The 23,785-nt window shown below is 43.7% G+C and overlaps 1 long non-coding RNA gene across 9 annotated transcripts in view; it reads right to left on the reverse strand.

Annotated features, from left to right (window-relative positions):
- LOC308581600 overlaps nucleotides 1-23,785 on the reverse strand; it is a 150,130-nt gene that overhangs the window by 113,602 nt on the left and 12,743 nt on the right. For 7 of the 9 annotated variants that reach the window (XR_014005123.1, XR_014005125.1, XR_014005126.1 and 4 more), the window contains one exon: nucleotides 10,794-10,989. The exons of the other annotated variants lie outside the window; for them this stretch is intronic. This is a non-coding gene — a long non-coding RNA (uncharacterized lncRNA). The remainder of the gene's footprint in view (nucleotides 1-10,793; nucleotides 10,990-23,785) is intronic. 9 annotated transcript variants of the gene reach the window in all.

Genomic DNA, 23,785 nt, shown 5'->3' on the forward strand with positions numbered 1-23,785 from the left:
CCAGAAACCCACCAAGCTGTTCAGCAACCGCTCTCTCAATCACCTTACCCAGGAAAGGAAGATTCGAAACCGGGCGGTAATTGGATAGATCTAAAGGATCTAATGATGTTTTCTTTAAGAGCGGGCACACCACTGCCTCCTTCAGTTCCCCATGGAATGTCCCCATGCCAAGGGACAAATTGATGATATCCCCTAGGAGGGCCCGCACCTCGTCTGGACACGCTCTAATCAGCCAAGACGGGCACGGGTCGAGAGGACAGGTGGTGGGCTTTCCAGCTCGGAGGAGTCTGTCCACATCGGCTGGGGATATCCGGTCGAAGTGGTCCAATACTGGACCCGAGGACAGTCGAGGGGCCTCCAGTTCCTTTATTGTATCCAAATTGGCAGGGATGTCATGGCAGAGCAACAAGACCTTCTCCGCAAAAAAGCTCGCAAATGCCTCACAGCTTTGTGTCAAATTGTTATTTAAATTTGGCTGTCCCTCAAGGGACGTTAAAGACCTGATTATACTAAGTAATTGCGCCGGGCGAGAGCTAGCGGATGCAATGGAGGCCGAGAAATAAGACTTCTTAGCAGCCTTCACCACCATCTCGTAGGTTTTCATAAAAGCCCTATAAGATGTTCTTGAGGCTCTGTCACGGGCACCCCGCCATACTCGCTCTAGCCGTCTGAGGTCCCGCTTCATTTTCCGGAGCTCCTCGGTAAACCAGGGAGCCCGGTTTCTGCGGGGTCGCAGAGGGCGCTTAGGTGCGATCTCATCGATGGCTGCCAGGAGCTGGATATTCCAGCCCTCAACAAGGTCAGTCAGTGAGTCGCCAGGGGGAGCAAGGTCCCGCAAGGCTTGGCGGAATCTATCAGGGCCCATCAGCCTCTGCGGGTGAGCCCAAATCGGCTCGCCACCTAAGCAGGGTGGGGGTGGAAAGTCAATCCTGGCTTTCAGAGCGTAGTGATCAGACCATGGCACCTTCATCGAAAGAGACATGATCACATCCATACCTACGCCAAAGATCAAATCCAGCGTGTGGCCTGCTTGATGTATGGGGCCCGAAACAAACTGAGAGAGCCCTAGTGTCGCCACGGAAGACACCAGGTCCAGAACCTGTGAGGAGGGAGTGGCATCAGCATGGATGTTGAAGTCCCCCAATACCAATAGGTTAGGGAACGCCAAGGCCCAGCCGGCCACCGCCTCCAGCAGGCCTGACAGGGTGGCTGCTGGTGCGCTAGGTGCGCTAATGTGCATAAAATATCATTATCTGTTTGCAGGTACAGGATTGAAGGAAAACACAAAACACAACATGGACAAAGTATGGACTGCAATGTACCTGGGGCAGGAAACAGAAAATAAAGATTGCCCGGGGGGGGGGGAGAAGAATACATTTGGAGTGTATGGTTGAAGTGATAAGGAACTTTGACTTCCCTCTGCATGCTCTCACTGGTGATATTGCTCACAATGCCTGTCTCCACAAACTCTAAATTTTATATTATATTAGATAAATATAGGTAGAGAACAGCTTCCCACCTTGCTAACAAAAGGAATCACATATGAGCCATGAAATATCTTCACCTTGGAGCATCATAGCCAAGGACTTCTGTACAATGAACAATCAATATCACCTTGTGCTTCTTGGATTCTATTCTTATTCTGAGGGGAGCAGATGATCTTTAGCATGCAGTAATGGGAGCTGGGTGATGTTATTTCAACATTTACCAATCACAGAATTCCAGGGAGAATAATTATATGAAATAGACCTTAGTTTGCCCATCAGTAATTTGCTGAGTTTGCCATCTCAGCAATATTTGAATATGTCACATTCCTTTTGTATTGCAGTCAACCTGACAACCATGTGGAAGCAAATGTCAGAAACTCCAAGAAAATGAAGGCATTCGTTGGCCTCATTAGCTGCAGAAATAAAATGAAATAAGCCCTACATAAAAGCAAACAAATAGGAACAAAATGAATAGTGACATCGACAAGCAAAGTCAGAGTATGAAAGAAGACCAAGCCTGAAATGCCAATTAGAATACAATTAACACCTAATGTCAAGACACAGAAGCCATATTTATACAACACAGGTCTTGTGTTCAAATGTTCATAGGAGCAGGATTACACCCACTGCCCCCTTTTCCACATGTTCATTGTAATCCATAGCCTATTGGATCAGAATTTATGATGGATGCATGGAGGTTAGTTTGGGCCAATGGGCACAATTCCAATTCCTTCGTGTGTCTTCATACAGCATGCATATGATGCCCAAACAGGTGATGGGTAAATCCAGAAAATGACACCTCCCCACAGTGTGTATATAATCACTTTGTAGGTAATGAGGATTGCCCTTCCCAGTTGGTAGGACTATACATACAACCAGTTTACCAATTGGTGACAAGCGAACTATGGCAAAATGGATCACAGCAGTACCACATCCTTTGTGCTGCAAAATATTATTGCCCCTCTTCCATCAGCTGAGCTGCTGAGATGTGCAGAAAGGCATATCCCACTGACTGTAGTGACTAGGCAAAGAGTCGTGTCTGACTCTTCATGACCCCATGGACCAGAGCATGCCAGGCAGTCCTGTCTTCCACTGCCTCCTGCAGTTTGGTCAAACTCATGCTGGTAGCTTCGAGAACACTGTCCAACCATCTCACCCTCCATCGTCCCCTTCTCCTTGTGCCCTCCATCTTTCCCAACACCAGGGTCTTTTCCAGGAAGTCGTCTCTTCTCATGAGGTGGCCAAAATATTGGAGCCTCAGCTTCAGGATCTGTCCTTCCAGTGAGCACTCAGGGCTGATTTCCTTCAGAATGGAGAGGTCTGATCTAAAAATAGCCCAGAAATGGCTTTTGGGGGACAATTTTGGCAAAACTAAAAAAAACAACTCAACTTTTTTTCACTGTTTGAAATATGGTACCCCTAACAAACTGTTGAAATTCTGGCTTCTGCACTGAAGAATTAGAAAAATCCTTCCAGACTTATTTGATTGTGATATCTGGACCACACCTTTTTTGCTCGTACCAAATACTTCCAGCCACATATATTTGTCGGAATCTCCGTTATGACCAAGCTTCTTCAGTATCATGTACCTGATATCCTGTTGTCATCAGTGTGTCTACAGGGTTAGCATCCATCAGGTTCAGTTTGGTTAACAGCAATTTTCTGTGACTGGTGTACTAAAATATTACCATCTTGGTCTCTCTTTATTTCCAGATATAGGTAGTTGGTTACCTCACCAAGATCCTTCATGTCAAAGTGCTCTTTCAGTAGAGCTAGGGCGCTATTGTACATCTTGACATCCCTCCAAAAGAAAAGAATATCATCAACATAAAATAAGCAATACAGCTTCTTTTGCCCTTCCTCTTTGACAAATACACATGGATCAGCTTTACCTTGCTGAAAACCTAGAGAAAACAACACTTCAGTGAGTTTAGACTGCCAGCATCGTGCACTTTGTTTGAGACTGTATAGGGACTTCTTCAGAGAACAAACAAATCCCTGTTTTACCTGTACGCCATCAGGTGGAAGCATATAAAGTGATTCACCTAAGGTTCCGTACAAAAATGCTGTATTCACATCGTGATGAGAAATGTGTAGATTCTCTTCTGCAGCAAGTTTGAGCATAAGCCTAATGCTCTCATATCTCATGGTGGGTGAGTAGGTCTCATGATAGTCTTCTCTTGGTATCTGTGAAAAACCTCTGGCTACCAATCTGGCTTTGTGTCTGACTATCTTGCCATTTTGGTCTGTCTTTGCTTTGACAACCCATTTGCTGTCAAGCAATTTCATCCCTGGAACTGTTTGGTGTTTTTTTTTTTTTTTTTTTAAAAATATTTATTACTTTTAAACCTTACAAAAAGGAAAGAAGAAGAAAAAAAGAAGAAAAAAGAAGAAAAACATACAGTATAATATATAAACAATACACAACACAACATTAACACATTAAACAAAACAAAAGCAAAAACAGTTCAAAAAACACACATCATACCATCTCAATATCCTCTCTTTCATTCCCTTGTTTCATCAACCTCCTCTCACCTCCCTTTTTGTATTCCATTTCTATTAATTGTTTCAGCAAATCCTTATCATCTTTCTCTATTTTCTGTCATATGGTTATCTTAACATATTTTAACCTTATTTTCCATTAAAACTATAACTATAAATTATAACTATAACTTATTTATGCTTAATTCCTTAAAACATTTCTACTAAAGCCATATAATTTCCTTCCAACATTTTTCTAACATTCATTAATTTTACATTATTTCCATATATAGATTTTTAACTTTTTCCAATATTCTTCCACCGTCTCTTCTCCCTGGTCTCGGATTCTGCCAGTCATTTCCGTCAATTCCATATAGTCCATCAACCTGGTGATCTTCTGTCCGAGGCTCTTAACTCTTTTCCAAGTCCCTTCTGCGAGTCTTCTTCATGTTTATACATGCACTTTACTTTGTCTTCTCCTGATCTTGTTCTTATTTTCCTTCCTTTGATGCTGAAAAGTAAATCTCGAGGAAATTCCCACCTAGCAATGTTTTTATTCCTTCTCTACAAATCAGCCAAATCTCCATAGTTAAAAGTAAAATTCACAAGATATTTCCAGTCGTATTTCAAAGTTCCTCCAAGTCTGGCAGTCCCCACAACTCCAGTCTCCTCCTGACCCAAGTCCAAGTCCCAAAAGTCGATAAATTCCTGCATGAAGGGATCTGACCAACTTTCCTTACCCAGTCCAAGCGGGGCTCCAATCCTCAAAGTCTGGCTTTCTCTAGATTCAGTCATAAAAGGCATCCACTTATAGTCATCAAATTGCATCTGTGAGGCTGGGGCTCTAACAACTTTCTTCCCCGCCTTCACCTCAATTTGCCATGTCAAGGTAGATCCCTGTATTGATTCCTGAATAGTTTCTGTATTAATATTCACTTTTTGTCCCAAGTTAGTCACTTTTTGTTCCAAGTTATCAATTTTTATAATCATCACACCCGTCTTCCTATGGAGCTGTTCCAGTGAGTCATTAATCTTACATAATGCAACCACTAAGGCTTCTTCTGTCAACATTCTTAACAGTCCAAGGTCAATCCCAGATTCTCACGGTCTTGTCTTACAGCTGGAAATTCCCCGCTCAGCTCATGTAACAATTTCGAAGGCTTCCTCTAGGGGGAAACAATTTCTATTTGTATCAATCCTTTTAAGCACAATTCAAACAATAAAGTTAGTTTCAATTTTCAATTACATTTACTCCTTTTTAAACGTAGAAGGAGACAATGGAAACAATGTATTTCTCTTATTTAACTTACTGTCAACAAACGATCTATTCACAGTCAATGAACATATCCAAAACTTCAGTCCCACTAGCAGCCCGTTTCCAGGTTCAGAGCGGTGGTAATTTGACTTTCTTCACTCTCTCCTGCAGGCTTACGCGGTCTAAAAATTCCCCCCTCTCCTCCTGCTTCCAAGGGGGGTTTGATGATTTTAGCCGATGGAAGTTTAATCCTTTATGAAAAGCTTTCCAAGACTTTAGCTTGCAGCCTTTTTGCTCCAGTATATTTACAAAAGGGGAAGGCAGACTTCCTGTTTGAAACCTCCCCGTTTCGGTACCAAATTAAGGCATTTAAAAATCCAATTTTCCGTTCTACTCACGGGTAGTTGTTTTAAAATTGAATTGTCCACAGGAAAAAGTCAGCGCTCTCTGGCAACAGCAATGCGGCTTCACTCCGTTAAAGAAGCAGTCAATTTGAAGCACTGCGCCACTCACCCCACGTCGCTCCAGATCCCCGAAACCAGGTTTCCCCGCGAGTAGGGGAGGCACAAAAGGTGCCAGCCGAATCCCACGTTCACAGGCTTCTCCCGCCTGTGATTTTTTGTGGGTCCCCGCCTTCGCCGTGGCGGTCAGACCCTAATTTCTACGAAGTGAATTCCTCCCGGTCAGAGGAATTCAGCCATTACCGGAGGCGCTAACCCGGAAGTCCATCCCTGGAACTGTTTGAACTAGCTCCCATGTTATGTTCCTCTCTAAGGTATCAAGCTCAGCCTTCATGGCAGTTAACCATGCCACAGCATCCTTCGAATCTAAAGCCTGGATCTCTTGGAAGCTTGAAGGTTCAAATACCTTCTTGGAGCTATTAACAACAGTTACAGCTTTTGCTGCTTTAGCAAATTCATTAGCAAATCTCTTTGGAAGTCTATCTTTTGTGGCTCTTTCAGACCTGAGAATTAGACGTAAGTCTTCAACTCTCTCCTCTTCTTTCTTAGGAGAAAAGTGGTTCCTCCAATTCTCGATCAGAGCCTTCAGAGGGTTGCAAAGAGGCATTAGCACTCTTGAAATCCTCTGAACCATCCGAGTCAGTTTCAGAATCAGAACCTTCATCAGTGGGTGTGGGGTTTTGCTGTTTTTATCCTCAGTCTCTTCACTGTCATCAGGATAACATTGGAAAATCCCCACATTCTCCCCCCATTTGGCATTGTACTCAACTTCAGCCTAACTGGGTTAGAGTCAGTCATCATTACTCTGTAAGAACCTTTCTGATATCCTAGAAAGATACCATGCAAACCACGTTTGCCTAACTTGGAGATTTGTGGTGTGTAAACCCACATGTCAGAACCAAAAATTATCATGTGCTTGATGTATGGTTTCTTGCTAAACATCTTTTCATAGGGAGTACAACCAATCGGTGATGATAATCTGTGATTATAAGTATAAACAAAACAGACGAGCGCTTGTGCCCAATAACTCTCTGGAAGATTGGCACCATGCAGCAAGGTTTTCAAGCCTTGAAGCAAAGTTTGGTTTGCCCTTTCACAAAGTCCATTCACCCAAGGAGACCGTGGACTTGAAAGGTCATGTTGAATTCCTTTCTCAGTCAGAAAACCTTCAATCTGCTGAGAAGTGAATTCTCCCCCTCAATCTGTAAACAAGCATTTCACCTTTTATCATGCACATTTTGCAACCAAGCACAGAATTCCTTGAACCTAGGAAACACTTCTGATTTCTGCTTGAGATTGAACACATGAATATACCTGGAATTTGAATCACTGAGAACCATAAAGTACCTGGCTCTACCCAAAGAGGGTCCTAGTGGACCAACGAGATCTAGACATCTTCTGGACCTTTGGAGTGAAGCGTGAGACCATAGCCTTGAGTTGTGTTGTCCTGGACTTAGGACCTTTGCTTTTGCCTTTTCCACGCATTGAGCTTTCTCTGCGCTGCTCTGTTGCCTTGGCATATTTACATTCCCTCTTCACATGGCCGAGATGTCCAAACGAGTAGCATTTCACTGCCTTCAAAGCTTTGGTGCCATCTAGTGGTTGCACTGCATTCTGGGATGACATCTGTGAGGACTCCTTCTTGGTGATGTAGCTAGCACTACACCGATCCATTTCATTTAACACCACAGCAGTAACATGCGCTACTGTTAACTGAGCAGTAGGCAAAACAGCAAGCTGGCTGGCAATCACTTTCCAACTTGAACCCAAAGAATGTAGAATCATGAAGGAATACACAGCCTCTGGAAAGGTGATTCCACGCTGTTGCAACTCATGCCTGAGATTCTGCATTTCCATGAGGTGAGCACGTACATCTGCTCCATCAGCAAGTGCCATATCATGCAATCTGGCATAAAAGAACAAAGAAGCTCCGCCTCTGTTCTTAAATGTGACTGTTGGAGACTGTCCCACATCTCTTTGGCTGAAGCCTTGTCACGCAAAAGACATAACTCTTCAGGAGACACGATAAGCGTCAGAGTCCCCCTTGCTTTGGAATCCTTCGCCTCCCAGTCTTCGGTTATTGGAGCTGGGGGGGCGCACCTGTTATCACATTAAACAGACCCTTTTTTCTTAGCAGAGCTTCTGCATACTGCACCAAGTTCTGATAATTACCCTTGGAAAGCTTTGGGATCCCCAACGCAAAATGAAGAGCCTCCTGTACTTTTGGATTAGCCATCTTGTGTCTATAAAGCAGGCTGTGTCTGTTTACATGCTGTATTCCAAAAGCACACTGCATGAGGCTTTCGCTTTCTCCTGCCACTACTGGTAAGTGCTTTGGCTAGAAGTTCAAAGTCCACCCTTCATGCCATTAATTAGGGACTGGCAGGCTTCCCAGGGCTTGAGCACATACCTCTCATCAATCTTCTTGACACACAGAGAAGATAAGAGCTGCATTCTGTTCTTCTGGGCCCATAACCAAAAATGTCGGCATCTCCGTTACGACTGAGCTGATAAAGCTCATCTTCCGGAATCGCCCGCCGACGTGATTAACGACCTGAGCCTTTGATGAGGCCACAGGCACATTCCCATTCAGCAGAGAATCAAAGCAGCACAGGGAAGTGATGAGATTTATGGCTACATGGCTAAAGAGTTTTATTTCTCGCTACGCAGACAGAAAAGAAACATCCTCTCTCTATGAAAACAGAGTGCAACTGAACAACAAAGGAACAGGAAACTAGTAACGTCACATCTGTCTCCCGTCTCCCATGAGACTTCCAACAGCCTGGACTGTCTCTGGAATGTGTGGAATGTAAACAGAGTCTTGTGACTCCAAAGCACTGCTCAGTGGCAAACAGAAACTAACAATATTTGGTTATTGATGGCTTGCCCTGTTCTGAATCAGAGTGAAATCTCTTGAAGTCACGTTTATTTTGTCTGCCAGCTTCCACTTTAATTCACTTTCCTAGTGCTAGCCCCAGATGAATGTCATCTAAGATCATTCAGGCACACTATCTTGAAGTGTGTGTGATACATGAATGGCTGAGACCTTAAAAGTTTAAGCTCACTATCAAAAAAAACAAAATTCACGGCCATGGTCCCATCACCTCCTGGGTAATAGAAGGGGAAGAAATGGAGGCAGTGAGAGATTTTACTTTCTTGGGTTCCATGATCACTGCAGATGGTGACAGCAGTCACGAAATTAAAAGACGCCTGCTTCTTGGAAGGAAAGCAATGACAAACCTAGACAGAATCTTAAAAAGCAGAGACATCACCTTGCCAACAAAGGTCTGTATAGTTAAAGCTATGGTTTTCCCAGTAGTGATGTATGGAAGTGAGAGCTGGACCATAAAGAAGGCTGATTGCCGAAGAATTGATGCTTTTGAATTATGGTGCTGGAGGAGACTCTTGAGAGTCCATTGAACTGCAAGAAGATCAGACCTATCCATTCTTAAGGAAATCAGCCCTGACAGCTCACTGGAAGGACAGATCCTGAAGCTGAGGCTCCAAGACTTGGGCCACCTCATGAGAAGAGAAAACTCCCTGGAAAAGACCCTGATGTTGGGAAAGATCACAAGGAGCACAAGGAGAAGGGGGTGACAGAGGACAAGATGGACGGACACAACTAAACGACTAAACAACAACAACAACAATGTGAGGGACATTATAAATATTAGACAACTAATACCAGAGACCTTACTTGCCAAAGGTCTGTTTCAGAAACTCACAGGTGTTATGCAGAGGTGGGTTTAAGATGTAACTTAAATCCATGGAGACGCCAAGGGGGTGTGTGGAGAACAATGTGAAAGTGGAATATACAGAAGGTTTGTACTGTCAAGGAATTGTTATTTGTATTAGCTCTGTTTCTGAAGTCTGGGGAAAACAGCCTTGAATATATATAACCATGTTTGCATTGGTTACAGGAACTAAAAACATTATACATGCTGAACACACTAGCAAATATCACTGCAAATGCCAACATTGTTTTTAGTATAAAGCTTAATTATGTTCTAATGGTGGCCAGAGGAAAATCTAGATGCTTTATTGAGGAAAGAACAAGAAAGTGTTTATGCAGAGATATTATTGCACACCTTTCTATCTTTTGTGCGCAGTGATAATTTGGGGGCAAATACACTTAATTAAAATGATTTTGGCAGAGTATGTTAATTAATTAATGCTACCAAAATACTTTGAAGATTAAAGGCATTAGAGAAAAAACTGCAATGTGTACCTTGTAGCTATTGTTGGCCAAACCATGCTAATATAGCTGGACATAAGGAAAGAAACTGTCAGGCAAAACAATGCAGATTTCACTATGCCAAATGTGCATGTACAAAGAATGAGCACACATTATAGTGACACAGGCCAGAAGATTCAGAAAGATATTGGATGCTCAATGAACATAATCAGAAACAGATTTATTTGAGGCTATCAAGTTGGGCATTACTCTAAGTATGACAACCAGGTTGCTCAGCAGATGTTGTTGTTGTTGTTGTTGTTTAGTCGTTTAGTCGTGTCCGACTCTTTGTGACCCCATGGACCAGAGCACGCCAGGCACTTCTGTCTTCCACTGCCTCCCGCAGTTTTGTCAGACTCATGTTTGTAGCTTCGAGAACACTGTCCAACCATTTCGTCCTCTGTCCTTCTTGTGCCCTCAATCTTTCCCAACATCAGGGTCTTTTCCAGGGAGTCTTCTCTTCTCATGAGGTGGCCCAAAGTACTGGAGCCTCAGCTTCATGATCTGTCCTTCCAGTGAGCACTCAGGGCTGATTTCCTTAAGAATGGATAGGTTTGATCTTCTTGCAGTCCATGGGACTCTCAAGAATCTCCTCCAGCACCATAGTTCAAAAGCATCAATTCTTCGGCAATCAGCCTTCTTTATGGTCCAGCTCTCACTTCCATACTCAGCAGATATTTCCCATGAATACTTCAGTTTAAAAGTATATTCATATTACTTGGCAACATACATGTTTCTATCAAATTTGAAACATTTCTGTCGCCACCAACAAAAAAGGAAGCAATCTCTTGTTTTTATGAAATATTTACTTCTAATTAATGTACAGTTTAGCTCCCCGTTAACCTTTCTCTATTTATTAGTTTCTGTCTTACCGGCCCCTAGTCCCTGGGTCAGTTGTCTCTGCTGCATGGTCTTCCCTTTCCTTGTAGCAGTGGGTGGCACTGCTTTGCAATGGTCTCTGGGTGGCCGTCTCCGTAGAGCCGTGCTTGAAGGATCCAGCTTGGTTCTGTGAAGCCTTCAATGTGAGGTTCCACAGGGGTCAATCTTATCCCCCATGCTGCTAGACATCTGAAATATGAAAGGGCTGAGTTAGGGTATGTTCCATCATCAAGCTGGTGACACACAGCTATCTTCCTCCTCTACATCTGCATTTGTGGCAGTGAATGTTCTGGATTGTGTCTGGCTGTGGTAATGGACTGGATGAGAGCCAACAAACTGAAGCTCAATCCAGATAATACTGAGGTAGTGCTATGGGGGCAGGGCTAGATGGATGGGACTCAACATGTTCTGGACGGGCTTGCATTGCCCTCAAAGGAGCTGGCATGCAGCTTGGAGGTACTTCTGTATTCTTTACTGTCACTGGAGGCACAAGTAGGTTCACGGGCAGTTTCAACTGGTGCCCCAGCTGCTACCCTATATAGACAGCTTGAGTTGCCGAACCTGTGGTAACCTCTAGGCTAGATTACTGCAATATGCTGTACACGGGGCTGCCTTTGAAGACAGGCCATACATTTAGTGCAGTGTAGACTGTGCAGAATTCAGAGGCCGTATTATTGTCTAGGACCAGAAGGTCGGATGATATTGCACAGTTTCTGACCTGACTGCACTGGCTACTAATTAATCTCTGGGCTCAATCCAAAGTACTGGCTTTGAACTTTAAAGCCCTTTATGGCTCAGGAGCATGAGATCTCAAGGACCACCTCTCTTTGAAAGCCCCCTTGCTGCTTTTGGAACTTCCAGTTTGGGGCACTTTAAAGAGCAGGACTGGGCTCTTTGCAAAAAGCTTTCAGACAGCTCCGTGCTGTGATTTGAAGTCCCAAGAATCGGGGCTTCAAAGCACAGCACATCTTACTAATGTCAGGTGATTGACAGGTGGGCTACCCCACCCACCTGTCAAATTTGTCGCAACAGGAGGGGGAAGGAGATAATGGTCGGTCCCAACCTTCAGAAAAGGTTCCCTACCCTTGCCTTCGTGTTATGAAGCACAGCTGTTATCTTGCAAACCACACTGCCGGTGATGGAGTTGTTCTTCTTGCCATCTCTTTCACTATTTTATTACCTTTATGGATTTCAATGAATACCATTTATTCTTTTTGACAATTTTCATCCATGAACCGCTAAGCTAAACAGCTGTTTGAATACACTCCACATATATCATTTAAGAAATGTCACAACAGTACTCAAGAATTTGAAATGCCTTGTTGTCATCTATTCTGCCTCACTGACAGGCAGAAGCCAAAATTCAATCAGAATGCTGTTGTTTTCACAAGATATAAATGTTAAAGTCACTTTGATGTTCTTGATACCAGCATTTGTTAAAAAAATGGTGATCTGGAAATGCTAGTGCCCATTCTGCAACCCACCATAAAATCCATGAATTCACTTACAACTCATGCACTGAGCAGTGTGGGCTGTCAGGCCTGGAATCCAATGCAGCGTCAGTTGGCAGTGAAGTTAACTCTTTCTTCAAGGACACAACATACAACTCAGCAACTATTCCCAGCAGGTCTTGCCCCTATAGAGCGGTTGCCTGGATTGAAGGTCCTTGCCTTCCACCCATCCTAAGGCTCCCTCTCCCGGATGTTTCCCAAGCAGTCTCAAACTGTGTCTGCCCACCTCTGACCTCTGTTCTGCCCTTCTCATTCTCCTGCACATTCTTGGAGACCGGGGGGGGGGGGGGAGCTTGTTGCAGCAGGAGATGGAGAGTCCCGGGATTCTTTAGCAGCCCCTTGACCCCACTCCTTTGCTTCAGCTTCAGAGTCTGAACTGTTCCCTTTCACAGGTTCCTCTGGCTCACAAAACTCTGTCGCCCCTTCAGTATCCAGCCCCTCCTCCCAATCTTCCCCCTCTAACCTCTTCAGTGTCCCACCACCAATCCCTGCCTTCTGATCCTTCCTCCTCTGGGATTTCCCTTGGGGGTTCCCCAGCTGACACCTTTCACCACTCCTCACCATCTAGCCAGTCCCTAACATGGGCTCACAAAGTGGGTTGCTAGTGTCCGCTGCTGAGTATTTATGAGCAGAGCAAGGAGGATATGGAATTTTCTGCATGGTGCAAAAGTGCACATGCTGTATGGGTTGCAGACATCAAGGTGGTATCATCATGAGATTGCAAGTGATTTTGAACAAAATATTGGGGAGGGGGTGGAAATGGGAGAACGATGGTATTATGAGAATGCACAAGGTGAGTTCCTATGGTGATTCACTGGAGGCCACCAATGGTTCCTTGTAAGTGCTGCTGGATGGGCAAGAAACACAGCAAAGTGCCAGAGGTACAAAGACTGTTAGCTCAGCATTGTGGTCTTGCTGGTGGCACCCAGATGTGGGCCATGATTTAGCTTAAATGGAGCGGAGTTAGAGGCTGGGGTTTCCTTAGGAAACCTAACCATCATAATTCAAGCACTTTTAAACCCCTTGATGGATATTATTTTTTCCAGAAATAGGGAGGGTTAAAAAGAAAAAGAAAGAAATTGGGAGGGAGTTAACACTCTTGTTTCCTGAGCTCTGATAGAATTGCTGATCCACAATAGAGGAATGATCACCTCTGTAATAAAAGTATTTAGATTCAGAAGATTGCCCAAGGTTGGGGAATACCTGAAAACCCCAAAGTTTCCTAGCAAGCGGGCTGAAACAGCACATCCCAGTGTGCTATTTTTGTGAAAAATGTCACTCTCCTCCCTATAACCTTGACTGAAGTTTAAAATGAGTTGCAGCTTAATGGTGGAAGAGAAAGTATGGCTATAGAAAAGGAATCATGCTATATGAGTAAGAAAAAGAAACTAGACTCACGGCAGCTTTGGTTTCCACTAGCCCTTGACATCATATTTTACAATGACTACAGGAGCTATAAAGATTTCCAGGAAGGCCTCCCATCAATAGTCATCCTACTATTCACTGTGATTATCCAGCTGTAAAAATCACATCACCAGCAGATATTGTACCTAAGTCCAGGGAATACAATATAACACCTCAAGTTTCCAGAATCCCATAAATCTTGGTGGCCTCCACTGGCTGCAAGTGCAATGATGGTGAAAGATCATACCTTTGCACCACCATTACCAGTAACACAATAGAGCACATTTGCCACTCAAGATATCTGCCAAAATGCAGATCCAAAGAGAGACAATTTTGAAGCTATGAAATAAGCAAAACATAGCTTTTTGGGGGGGGGCAGGGAAACAGCTTATAATAATGGGAATGATAAATGTGATTTATCTTTCAGAAATAGCCATTTGTCTGGTGGGGAGGAATTGAAAGAGCAACCTCTGGGGAACTGGTGGGACGCAGAATGAAAATGTGCAATCAGTTTACAATGCTGTGCCCACAGCCGATGCCATAGAAAGGCCTGTGTGGATCTGGCCTTTTCAGGGATTTCCAGACCCCACCTTGAATTTGTAGCTTTCATTTAAAGAAAATGACATCTCTAGCCCTTTAATTTTTGAGAAATCTAAAAGCCATTATGGCTGTCTACTCTATCCAGTTAGTTGGTAAGAATAAATTGGGTCCTCCTGGTTTCCTAAGTTGCAACCAGTGAGTGCAAAAGGCATTGGGATGACTGATATGCGGTGCCACGGTTTCACAGGGACAGGAGCCATTTCCAGAGAAGGGCATAGCTGCCAGTTGTGTCAGGAAATGCACAAAACAATCTCTCCATTTCTTTTGGCGAGCCCTTTACACACAGAGAGAGAGACCGGCCTGTGAGCCTCTCCTTCACAATGGCCACCGTCATCTTTAAGGAGGCAATCTAGAACACAATCAGCATCCTTTCCTGTCAAGGCTGAGCTAGAGCAGTTGAGCCAGAGACACAAGAGAAGAAGACCAGGAAGTCAGGGTTAAGGAAACAAGCCAGAAGGAGGCAGGCCAAGAAACTCAAAGAGCCGTCAAGACTGCTGGTTCTCAGGGTGTCTCAGACCAAGTGGGAAGTCCTCTTCTTGCCTTGTCTTGGTGAGTGGAGCAATTTCACAGCTGATGTTCCAAGCTGCAGTCATGAGCCAGCAGCCCATAGGCATGCTGTTCTAGACACTTCTCCTCTTTTAGAAAGTGCTTGCTTCCTTTCCACTAAATGGCAACCCCACCTGAAACCGCTGCAGCTGAGGGCCTGTATTTGCATTCTCCCCTCATTGCACCAGGGCTGCAGTCCTTGGCGCAGCCTTGGGTTGTTCATAGCTTTGGGATAAGCCACACATCTGCAGCAATGTCTTCCTCTCCTAGGCCTGTTTCAGTACCTAGCATATCCACCCATGGGGCACCCTGGCTAGCCCTTTTAGACTATGGAAGCGATAGAACTTTCAGATTCTCAGTTGCTCTAGAATAATGGACCACTATGCTGCTTTGGGGGTTAGTGTGAGATGCCAGCTTACACCATCTAAGAAGCTAGCTCAATATCTGAAAGGAGAAGAAAATGATACTTTGCATTCCTCCACAGAAAATTAAGGATCACTTTCAAAAAGTAATAAATGTGAAATTCAATTTCCAGAACTTAATCCCATCAGAGATTTTCATAACACTATCTTTAGCAACCAAGGCAGCACATAGGGAAAACTGTATTGTAAAACTTTGCTGAAATGAGTGAGAACAAAGTTTTGGGAACAAATATTTTCCAACAAAATCTGGTCATTATCATAGCTTTAATTTCAGAAACGTAATTTTGTTTTACAAATGATCATATGCATTCCAGAGATCCATTCTAATTTTGCAGCCTAGTAGGAAAAAGAGACCATTATCTTGATCCCAGGAGTTTGCTGATACAAGTAGACATTTGCTATGGCGATTGTAAAGAATCACACATCGATCATATATACCAACCCTCTTTTGACTGCCACACCAATTACTTATTTGTAAAAGTGTATATCCTGCAAAGTGATCTTAGGATGAATCAAGATGACAAAAATACACAATAAGATACACCTTAAGGTAACGTTACCAGATTCCCCCCCCCCAATGAATCCAGGGACACTTTTCAATTTCAATGGATTTTGTCAGAGGACTGATTTGTAAATCCGGGGACTGTCCCCAGGAAACGGGGACGTCTGGTAACCTTACCTTAAGGTCAATTAAAAATCTTAAATCCAGCAAGACAATATATGATTCACTCCAAATACCGTATTTTTCGTCCCATAGGACACTCCGTCCCATAGGACGCACCTAGTTTTTTTTTGGGGGGGGGAAATTTCCTTTATTCCCCCCCCAAAAAAGCAGGTCGGGGAAACCGAACCAGGTCGAGGAACAGCGGGATGGCGGCGCTGCACCTCCCTGCTGTCCCCCGAGCTTGTGGGGCTGGCCGATGTCTGCCCGGCGTGAGAGGCGCTCTGCTTCAGGGCGCCCCGCCCACCGGGTGGCAGGCTGCTATCCGCAGCGTGGGGAGCCCTGTGAGGAACTCCTGCAGGGCTCCCCACGCTGCGAATGTCTGTCCGACGCACGGGGTGCTCTGCTTCAGGGACCTCCCGCAGGGCTGCCTAGGCTGCAGATGTGTTCCCGAAGCGCCGGGCGCTCTGCTTTCAGCGTGCCCGGCGCTCCGGGAAGCAAGCTACTATCCGCAGCCTAGACAGCCCTGCGGGAACTCCCGCAGGGCTGCCTAAGCTGCAGGTGTCTTCCTGAAGCCTGCATTCACCCCATAGGACGCACCCAGATTTCCCCTTCATTTTTGGAGGGGGGAAAGTGCGTCCTATAGGGCGAAAAATACGGTATTCCTTTCTAAGACAAACTAGATGGCTACAGATGGAAGAAGAGGAAGTTTTCAGCAGGCCCTGGAAACTAATTAATGTCAGCTCCAGCCATACCTCGCGGCGGAGGAGATATTCCAGAACCCAAGTGCTACCACTAAAAAGGCCCTATCCAAACCCCAGCTCCACACAATTAACTTGGCAGTGGGATTACAACAAGGTCCACCCAGGCTGATCTTGAATAACAGGCAGGACAATACAAAAGGAGGTGTATCTTCAGATAACTGGGTCCGAAGTCATTTAGGGCTTTTCACGCAAACACTAAAACAGAGAACTGGAATCTACACCGCCATGCAAACAGACCATTTTCTATTAAACCTTCCAAAATATTGTAAAATTATCCATCAGTCAGAAGACAGTGTCTTCCTATTTCTTCATGTTACCAGCACAAATTTTCCTGCATAGAAGGCCATTTTTCTTTGGAGTTTAAATTGTCGCAAACTATTAAAAAAAAACCTGAACAGTGAAAGCCTCTATTAAAGTATTAAATATAATAGCGATTGAAATTAAACACTCTTCTCATGAAAGCTTTAGAATTTTTATGATAGCCCATAAGCAATATCCAAGCTATTATGGAGTTGGAGGTATTCCTATCAGAATTATGATGCTGCAGAATTTACAGTGCTGCATTTTAAAGGTCAGGGAGCCTCAGTTGGTTTAAAATTCACATGGCATTTTGATTTGAATGAAACCATGGACCCAGCATCTAAGAACCCATCTCTAAGTCAGAGTTAGGCAACTTATTTTATTTTCAAGTGCTTATTTTTGGCTGCATGCCAAGAAGAGGTAGATCATCTAAAATTATATAACCATATTGCCTGTGAGAAAAGCGATGACAAACCTAGACAGCATCTTAAAAAGCAGAGACATCACCTTGCCAACCATATAGTTAAAGCTATGGTTTTCCCAGTTGTTATGTATGGAAGTGAAAGCTGGACCATAAAGAAGGCTGATCGCCGAAGAATTGATGCTTTTGAATTCTGGTGCTGGAGGAGACTCTTAGAGTCCCATGGACTGCAAGAAGATCAAGCCGATCCATTCTGAAGGAAATCAGCCCTGAGTGCTCACTGGAAGGACAGATCGTGAAGCTGAGGCTCCAGTACTTTGGCCACCTCATGAGAAGAGAAGACTCCCTGGAAAAGACCCTGATGTTGGGAAAAATTGAGGGCACAAGAAGAAGGGGACGACAGAGGACGAGATGGTTGGACAGTGTTCTCGAAGCTACAAACATGAGTCTGACAAAACTGCGGGAGGCAGTGGAAGACAGAAGTGCCTGGCGTGCTCTGATCCATGGGGTCACGAAGAGTCGAACACGACTAAACGACTAAACAACAACAACATCTGCTGAGCAACCTGGTTGTCATACTTAGAGTAATGCCCAACTTGATAGCCTCAAATAAATCTGTTTCTGATTACGTTCATTGAGCATCCAAGAAGGGGACGACAGAGGACGAGATGGTGGGACAGTGTTCTCGAAGCTACCAGCATGAGTTTGACCAAGCTGCGGGAGGCAGTGGAAGACAGGAGTGCCTGGCATGCTCTGGTCCAGGGGGTCACGAAGAGGCGGACACGACTAAATGACTAAACAACAAACATCTGACCGGTAGATTCACAAAAACCCCAGTAGAACATCGTTTATGAACTTGCCTTATGAAAATTAAAGAGGATCTTACACATTACCTCCTCTATTGTCCCATCTACTCGGGCTTTAGAGACGCATTGCTGCAAATTATACCCGACTCTATAACCAATCCTGAAGATAGAGTAAAATTTTTGTTAGTTGATGCAAACCCACGTATTACCCATGTGGTAGCGGTTTTTGTGATGAAGGCCATGAAAGCCAGGGAAAGATTTATGGATGACAATGTAAAGACCCCTTCATCATCTGTTTAACTCGTTGCTTGTTTTCCCTCTCTTTCTATTTTGTGGGATGAAGGTATTTGTTGGCATAGCACCTAATGAATTTTAATATTTTTAACTATTGTTGTGTTGATGTTTGTGTACAGGCATGGTCCTCACAATAAACAGATTTGTTGTTGTTGTCTAAACAACAACAATTGTATAACCATCTAAATTTTTTTCCATTTGTTCAGCGCCTTATACCAGGGTCGCCAGCAGTGCACTTGAGCACACATCTACCCACACAAACTTTCCCTGATGCCCAAGGGTCACCTCTCCCTCCCCCTGGTGAAATTAGGCTTGAAAGAAGCATTCTGTTGTCAGCAATAGTATAAGCTGTAGTCTGTGCTCGAGTGTGATTTCTGTGTGGTGCCCATAACAGCTTCTCTGATTTGCAAATGTGCCTTATGCACACACAAAAATAGTGGTGGTGGGGGATGAGTGTTCAGACCCCTGGGCTCTCACTTGTGGGGTGCCTCAGGGTTCTGTCCTCTCCCCCATGCTTATCAACATCTACATGCATCCACTGGGAGAGAGCATCAGGGGGTTTGTGATGGGTGTTCATCAGTATGCGGATGATACCCAGCTCTACCTCTCTTTCAAATCAGAACCAGTGAAGGCGGTGAAGGTCCTGTGTGAGTGTCTGGAGGCGGTTGGAGGATGGATGGCGGCTAACAGATTGAGATTGAATCCTGACAAGACAGAAGTACTGTTTTTGGTGGACAGGAGGCGGGCAGGTGTGGTGGATTCCCTGGTCCTGAATGGGGTAACTGTGCCCCTGAAGGACCAGGTGCGCAGTCTGGGAGTCATTTTGGACTCACAGCTGTCCATGGAGGCACAGGTCAAATTCGTGTCCAGGGCAGCTGTTTACCAGCTCCATCTGGTACGCAGGCTGAGACCCTACCTGCCTGTGGACTGCCTCGCCAGAGTGGTGCATGCTCTGGTTATCTCCCGCTTGGACTACTGCAATGCGCTCTACGTGGGGCTACCTTTGAAGGTGACCCGGAAACTACAACTAATCCAGAACGCGGCAGCCAAACTGGTGACTGGGAGCGGCCGCCGAGACCATATAACACCAGTCTTGAAAGACCTACATTGGCTCCCAGTACGTTTCCGAGCACAATTCAAAGTGTTGGTGCTGATCTTTAAAGCCCTAAACGGCCTCAAAGACCCAGTATATCTGAAGGAGTGTCTCCACCCCCATCGTTCTGTCCGGACACTAAGGTCCAGCGCTGAAGGGCTTCTGGCAGTTCCCTCCCTGCGAGAAGCCAAGTTACAGGGAACCAGGCAGAGGGCCTTCTCGGTAGTGGCGCCCTCCCTGTGGAACGCCCTCCCACCAGATGTCAAAGAGAACAACAACTACCAGACTTTTAGAAGACATCTGAAGGCAGCCCTGCTCAGGGAAGCTTTTAATGTTTGAAGTATTACAGTATTTTAATATTTTTTTTGGAAGCCGCCCAGAGTGGCTGGGGAAGCCCAGTCAGATGGGTGGGGTATAAATAATAAATTATTATTATTATTATTATTATTATTATTATTATTATTATTATTATTATTTCTTGACACAGCTTACAGTTGAGAATACAGTGCAGGAACAACATAAAAAAGGTAAAACACAATTAGCAAAGTGGTAAAACTCTAATTATTAATAATAATTTAATGCTCATCACCAAAAATCAAAACAAATCCCTATCCTAAAGGAATCCCGATAATCGGAGGCACTGTTCCTCTAAATACCAAGTGACAAAAAGGAGATGCAATCTCCTTGAATTTTGGTTGTGACTTCAAGGACACAGCCTCTTTTTCAGGGGTAACATTACTGTCCAGGTGGATTTTTTAAATTTGTCAAAATGTCTCTGGCTCTACTTTCTGGATGAGACCTAGAGATAACTGGTGGCTGAAGACTTGTTTTCCTCTTCTCCTGCCCCCCCTCAGCAATATATCACAGCTTCTATAGCCTACATATAGTAGGGGTATTTCAAATGAGAGTATTTTATGCTCTTCACAATATGGCAAGCCTATGTGACATTTCAATGGTATGCATTTGGCCACTGTGTGAAATAGAAGGGGCCTTTGGTCTGATCCAGGAGGCCTCTTCCAGTGTTTTGCATTAGCATTTAAGTTGCATCTTCCAAATATGTTCATAGTTTCCTTAGTATACTGTGGTACCTTAGTTCATGGACAACTTACAAACCAAACATCGCAAACCTGGAAGTGAACGTTCTGGTTCTCGAATTTTTTCTGGAGGTCAAACATGACTTGAGCTTCTGTTTTTAGTGTTGTGCTTCTGTTTTTAGAAAGATCGCGCTGATTGGGGCGGTGGGGAGAAGCGTCCCGGCAGCACTCTGAAGCCCAGCTGCTTTGACTTGAAAGAGAGAGAAAGATTGAAAGTTACTGACTGGGGTGGTGGGGAGAAGTGTTTTAGGGGTAGTTTTTCAACAGCCTGCACCAGATTAATCCATTTTGCATTACTTTCTATGGGAAAGTGCACCTTGGTTTTGGAATGTTTTGGTTTTGGAACGGACTTCCGGAACAGAGTAAGTTTGTTGTTGTTTTTTTATAAAATATTTATTAATATTTTACACAAAACATAAGTAAACCAACTATTACACATACAAAAAAGAAAAAAGAACAAGAGCTAATAAAGTTACCAAAAAAGAAACCTAAAAAAACCCGGTAGTTAAAAAAGTAAAAAAGAGAAAAAAGAAAGAAAAATATCTTAAAAAGAAATAATCCATTTTTCAATATCTTTAAGTTCATTTGCTTATTTCCTTGACCTCCTCACGCCTCCCCTTTTGTATTCCTGTTTACAAAGTCCTTTCAGCAAATCCTTACCCTCTTTCATTTGTCTTTACTCTATAATCTTAACCTATTATAACTATATATTTTCATCCAAATAACTATCTATATTTACATATTCTTATTAGCCTTAATACCAAAACCACTTATTTTCAGTCCAACGTCATTTTAACATTCATTAATTTTACAGTATTTCTGTAGATAGTCTTTAAATTTCTTCCAGTCTTCTTCCACCATTTCTTCTCCCTGGTCTCGGATTCTGCCAGTCATTTCTGCCAATTCTATATAGTCCATCACCTTCATCTGCCATTCTTCCAGAGTGGGTAAATCTTGTGTCTTCCAATACTTTGCAATGAGTATCCTTGCTGCTGTTGTAGCATACATAAAGAAAGTTCTATCCTTCTTTGGCACCAATTGGCCGACTATGCCCAGGAGAAAGGCCTCTGGTTTCTTCAGGAAGGTATATTTAAATACCTTTTTCATTTCATTATAGATCATTTCCCAGAAAGCCTTAATCCTTGGGCACATCCACCAAAGGTGAAAGAATGTACCTTCAGTTTCTTTACATTTCCAACATTTATTATCGGGCAAATGATAGATTTTTGCAAGCTTGACTGGGGTCATGTACCACCTATAAATCATTTTCACAATATTCTCTCTTAGGGCATTACATGCCGTAAATTTTATATCTGTGGTCCACAACTGCGGAACAGATTAAGTTTAGAACCAAGGTGCCACTGTATATGTAAAAAAAGATAAGTGTCAGTAACTATACCCAGATTTGTATACAGTGGTACCTCGGGTTACAGACGCTTCAGGTTACAGACTCTGCTAAGGCAGAAATAGTACCTTGGGTTAAGAACTTTGCTTCAGGATGAGAACAGAAATCATGCGGCAGCGGCACAACAGTAGCGGGAGGCCCCATTAGCTTCAGGTTAAGAACAGTTTCAGGTTAAAAACGGACCTCCAGAATGAATTAAGTTCTTAACCTGAGGTACCACTGTACTCAGTTTTATCCATTTGCCTAAGGCATGATCAAATGCTTTTCTTGTGGGAGTTTTTACTAATATTTCATTGTGAGAAGACAGTTGGGAATTTTCCCTAAACCATTCCATTTCCTCAGATATTATGTATTGGTAGCAAGGGATGAGAAAAGAGTATGGGAATGTTAAGTAATTAAGATTTGTTAATCTTAACACTTATGCCATTATTGGACTTCTGGGATGCTATCTGCCAAATGTCTTTATAAACCTGCTAAACAGGCCAAATTTACTCTTTCGTAGCAATACAATTCTTAGTTTAACCTGGCACTGAAATACTGTTTGGCTTAGATCCTAAGGTAAGTTAGCAGAAGTCCATAGGAGGAACATTTCCTGTTCCTCCTCCACAGTACAGCCGCTTGCACCTCACAAAAAGCCTCTTCATGAATGCAGGATGGGGTAGCCTTATAGACTTTCTTAAACAGGGGCTTGTGTGAGCATTGGAACAAAAGCTAGACACACAGAGAGATGAGGGTAGATGTTTTGATTGATCTTGTGGCCATAAAATGCTGATTCTACATTATTCACTGCAAAATCTGTCAGGGATTAAATATATTAGAGATTGGCATACTATGAATAATACCAGATTAGCCTTCGATCAAAAATGTCAGAGTAAACATCCCTGGGCCACCAAAATATTATCCATCACTTTCAAAAAGAGTAGACTTCAAATCTTTTCATTTTTAACATTACTCACCCTAACATGCTGTCTATCACACCTTTTTCAGACTTCTTTGGACACCACTAGCGGTTGGCAGGCAGGTGTTTTGGGCCTGATAGTTTTTAATCTAATTGGGATGTTCTAGCTCAATGGTGCAGCTAGGTATGGGTCTTGGGGCCAAACTCCGGAGCCCCACAGCTGACGTGCCCCTAAAATGACTACCTAGAGAGGGCAGATAACCAGTGCAGTCCCAAAAACAGGCCCAGAGATAGCATCCTTCTTTCCTTTCTTTTAAATATAATCAGGAGACAAATGGCTGTCTGTATACATAGTTACAGGTGCTTTTTAAATCAGGGTGGCAAATTTTCTTGGGGTTTTTTTCTGCTCTGGACCCAATGTTAGTCCCTGGTTTATAAGGCTAGGAAGGAATAGAATGGAATATAATTAAAAAAAAAAATGTTCCAAAAAGATTCACCTGATATGTTCATATTCTGTATTTTTTCCCTAGTCTAATATTACGATTCTTATGCAGGCTCAGTGATGAATTTGAAGAGGGGTGCAGCTAGATACTCAACTCAGGGCCGGCCCACCAATGAGGCAGACTGAGGCAGCCGCCTCGGGCGGTAGAATCTCAAGGGGTGGCACCCCGCCTACCCCAACACCACTGGAGAAGTAAAGAGAAGCAACTCCGGCTTCCAGGTTCTTGCAAGATCTTGTAGACTTCTCATGAGATGTCACCAGAAC

The sequence above is a fragment of the Podarcis bocagei genome, assembly GCF_964188305.1.
Source record: "Podarcis bocagei genome assembly, chromosome: 1".
NCBI lineage: Eukaryota > Metazoa > Chordata > Lepidosauria > Squamata > Lacertidae > Podarcis > Podarcis bocagei.